Here is a 4,714-nt window from a genome sequence, read left to right on the forward strand (position 1 = left end):
GGAAGGTGCTGAATGCCCTCATTTCCCAAGCAAATGGGGGATGGACAGAGCTAAGCACCTCACTGGAGGAGGGGCTCAGCACTTTGCAAGATTGAGCACTACGGAGAGTTTGCACCATTTTCTTTTTTTGGCAGAATCCATTAATTTTAGACTGTTTAACCCACTGCATGCAGAGAATCTCTGCATCTCTCCTGTGTCATCTACCAGTCTAGATCGACTGCTTAGACTCTTAACATAGCATACCGAACACTGAACTGCAAGTCTAGCCTAGCATTACCTTAGGGTATAGGTCTGTTTTCATTCATCAGAGAATAATAAAGTTGACTTTTCTTGGTAGGACTTCGATGACTCATTTTCATGGGCCAAGCTCAACCATGAACACAGCACAGATCACCCTATATTTGGTGATACAGTGAGCATAGATATTGTTCTGTGCCCAGCACTATTGGTGATAACCATTTAATTAATTCTGGTGACATGAGAAATTAATTAGTGGAACAGATTTATTTTTTTTTTACTAAAAGCTTTGGATTACAGCAGTTTTGTATATATGTTTATTTCACAGCAGTATACAGAGAATATGCTATAATTTCCACAGAATGAGTGATTTAGTAGAAAGTGAAATTTCTTTTAAAAAGATCTGTCCAAATCTTTCAAACATGTGTCTAAAGTTAGGATTCTAAATCTGTGTTTAGGCACTTAAATTAAAGTGAGTCAGTTTCTAAAGGTGTTGAAAACCTCTAACTCCCACTGATTTTAGGGGCATTTGTGTTGCTCAGCACTTCTGAAAAAGCAATCAAACAATTTTTATCTATGTGCCTCAATATGGATTTAAAAATGTAACTTCAGGCACACAGCTCAGAGTAAAAAATTTTCAATTTTTTTAAAATTGAAAAACATGCCACATGTTTAAACGTAACAGCTATGGGCATGAATCCATCTTTAGAGATATCTGAGGCTTTGCAAACTGTTTGCACATCTCCATTCAACATATCTTGCTAGAAAATGTCAAAATGTTTATTTTTCTTACCCACATCTTAGAAACGTCCAAGACATTTCACAACTGTAGAAATTGTACTACATCTGCATCGCCTCACATTGACTATTAGCAGAGTCAGTGATTTAACTGTAATCTTCTAGTCATCCACAATGGACCAATTTGCCAAATAAAACTGAATGCTATTGTCATAGCTGACTTCTAGTCTCCAGATCTTCCTTACTATAAATACATTTTAAAAATAGCAACAACATGGGATCAAGATCAACATAGTCAGACTTAGAACTTTAATTCAGAGAGTTTAGTATTCCCCTCAGATCATGTTTTAGCAACCCATTAATTAAACTAAAAAACAAAATTCTTGACCTTGGTGAAAAGTAAACATATTTATATATATCCTCTTAAACTGTGTCACTCACAGGCCATGCCCTCTGTTAATCTTGATGAAAACACCAGTATAAACCCCTATTAACAACAGATTATTGAACCTATTATCTGTTTCTTCTCATTTGCATTTCTTCCCTATATCTCTTGAAGAATTCTCACCTGTATAGAAGAATCTCACTTTTCTAAACCTTTCTGGTTTTTCATCTGCACTTGTTCTTGTTTTGGAATGAAGGGTAACCACTGACTCAGTAATTTTAACAACTTTTTTCACAGAATGCAAAAAATAATCTAGTTGCCTCATTACTCTTTATTTGATTTGAAGGGTGAAGAAAACAGGGCTACTTACCAGTAACTGTTGTTCTTCAAGATGTGTTGCTTATGTCCATTCCAATACAGGTGAGTGCATGCCACTGTGCACGGGTTCCCGGAACTCTTTTCCCCTCAGCAGACCCCGGAGGGTTGGCTCTGGTGCCCCCTGGAGTGCCACGCACATGCCGACCCCACAGCCCCTCAGTCCCTTCTTTCTGCCAACTCCAACAGCGGGAATGGAGGACGGGTGTGGAATGGACATGAGCAACACATCTCGAAGAACAACAGTTACTGGTAAGTAACCCTGTTTTCTCCTTAGAGTGTTTGCTCATGTCCATTCCAATATAGGTGATTAAAAGCAATACCTTGGAGGCGGTTAGAAGTTACCGGTGAGCAGTCCTCGGCACAGCTCTGCCAAATCCTGTGTCCTCTCTCGCCTGCTAAATGATGGCGTAGTAGGACATGAAGGTGTGCACTGATGACCAGGTGGTGGCTTTGCAGATGTCCTGCAGGGGCACCCATTCCAGGCAGGCCGCAGATGAGGCCTGAGCTCTGGTTGAGTGCACTATGAGGACATCCGGAAGCAGCACCTTCGCCTGTTCATAGCAGCACTTGATGCAGGAGGTAATCCACACGGAGATGCGCTGGGAGGAGACAGATGATCCTTTCATCTGGTCTGCCACTGCAACGAAGAGCTGCGTTGTTTTCCGGAAGGGCCTCGTCCTGTCGATGTAGTAGGCCAGGGCTCATCTCATGTCCAGCGAGTGCCACCTCTGCTCCTCCTCTGAACCGTGTGGTTTGGGAAAAAACACGGGGAGGAAAATATCTTAGTTATAATGAAACTAGGAGACCACCTTAGGCAGGAAGGCTGGATGAGATCTCAACTGCACCTTATCCTTATAGAATATGGTGTAGGGGGGCTCTGAGGTCAAAGCTCTAATCTCGGAAACCCACCTAGCCGAGGTAATGGCCACCAGAAAGGCTACCTTCCATGAAAGGATGAGAAGAGGGCATGAAGCCATGGGCTCAAAGAGGGACCCCGTAAGTTTGGAGAGGATTAGGTTGAAATCCCAGGGAGGCACTGGGTCACGGACCTGTGGATAAAGCCTCTCCACCCCTGTAAGGAACCTGACCGACATGGGGTGGGAGAACAGGGATCTCCCCTCTAGCGGCTGATGGAAAGCCGAGATGGCCACCAGGTGAACCTTCAGGGAGGCCAGCACCAGACCCTGGAGTTTTAATTGGAGCAGGTACTCCAGGATCGCCTGGATAGGAGAGATGCTTGGTGGAATACCCCGGGACTCTGCCCAGCAGGTAAACCGCCTCCACTTAGCCCGATACATGCCCTGTGTTGAAGGTTTTCTGCTGCCCAGCATAACTTGTTGGACCTGCGCCAAGCAGGCTTTCTCCCCCTCCATCAGCCACAGAGCCTCCAGGCCGTGAGGTGCAGGGAGTCCAGGTCCGGGTGGAGCAGGCGACCATGGTCCTGGGAAAGCAGATCATGTCACCATGGGAGCTCCACTGGCAGGATGATTGACAGGTCCATCAGCATACTGAACCAATGCTGTCTCGGCCAGGCCGGGGCGATGAGTATCATGTCCGCCCTGTCCCTCTTGATTTTCAAGAGGACCTTGGGCAGAAACGGAATGGGGGGGAGGGATGCATACATGAGGGTCTCCTTCCACTCCATGAGGAACACATAGGATATAGAGCCCGGCTTGCGACCCTGGAGCGAGCAAAACCTCAGGCACTTCTTGTTCCAGGACAACGAGAACAGGTCCAGTTGGGGAACACCCTACTTGCGGAAGATGGAAGTCACTACCTCCGGGTGCAACGACCAGTCGTGACGGGGTAGAAACAACCTGCTGAGGTGATCCACCTCGTCGTTCCTCACCCCCTGGAGGTAAGAGGCAGACAAATGGAAGTTGTGCCTCACTGCAAAGTCCCACAGGTGAATGGCCTCCTGGCAGGGGGCCAAGGAGCACGCCCGCCCTTGCCTGTTGATATAAAACATGGCTGCAGTATTGTCCGTCAGCACCTGCATTGCCCTGCCCGTCAGGAACCTGAGGAACACCTTGCATGCCAGTCTGATGGCCCTGAGTTCTTTTACATTGATGTGGAGGCACCTCTCCTCCTCCAACCAGAGCCCCTGAGTGCCCAGGTTGGCACTGATGAGGGCTCCGCACCCCACATCCAAGGCATCGGAGATCAGGGTGACCGACGGGATCAGATCCCTGAAGGGGACGCCACTCAACACTGCCCCGCGGGTTCTCCACCAGTTCAGGGAGGCTAGGACTGACGGGGGGACCGTGACCACCCTGTTCAAGGGGTGTCTGCTCAGTGCATACGCCGAGGCCAACCATGCTCGGAGCGGCCTGAGCTTGAGGTGAGTTAGCCGCACCACGTATGTGCAGGCTGCCATGTGCCCTAACAGCTGTAGGCAATGCCTGGCTGTCGTGGGGCACCAGTGCAGCTGTGCGATAATCGCAGCCATAGCCTTGAACCGAGGTTGCGGGAGGCAGGCTCGGGCCTGGGAAGCATCCAGAGTGGCCCCAATGAACTCTATGCGCTGCACCAGGGTTAGAGTCGATTTCTGCTCCTTTATGAGCAGACCCAACCTGCTGTATGTGGCACAGGTGAAGATCACACTGTCCTGTACGAGGGACCTGGACCTGCCTCTGATTAACCAGTCGTCCAGGTAAGGGAAAATCTGCACCCCCCTGTGCCTGAGGTGGGCAGCCACTACCGCCATGCACTTGGTGAATACCTTGGGGGCGGACGAGAGTCCAAAGGGAGGGCCGCAAATTGTTAATGGAAATCAGCCACTGTAAATCGAAGGAAGCGCCTGTGGCTGGGAGGGATAGATATATGAAAGTATGCATCCTTCAGGTCAAGGGCAGCATACCAATCTCCTGGATCCAAAGCAGGGATAATGGAGGCTAGGGAGACCATATGGAACCTGAGTCTCTTGATGAATTTGTTTAGATGGCGCAGGTCTAATATGGGCCTCAGGCCCTCCTT

This window comes from Emydura macquarii, unplaced genomic scaffold (assembly GCF_026122565.2).
Source record: "Emydura macquarii macquarii isolate MOO-44397 ecotype Brisbane River unplaced genomic scaffold, CSIRO-AGI_Emac_v2 contig_2473, whole genome shotgun sequence".
Taxonomy (NCBI): Eukaryota; Metazoa; Chordata; order Testudines; family Chelidae; genus Emydura; species Emydura macquarii.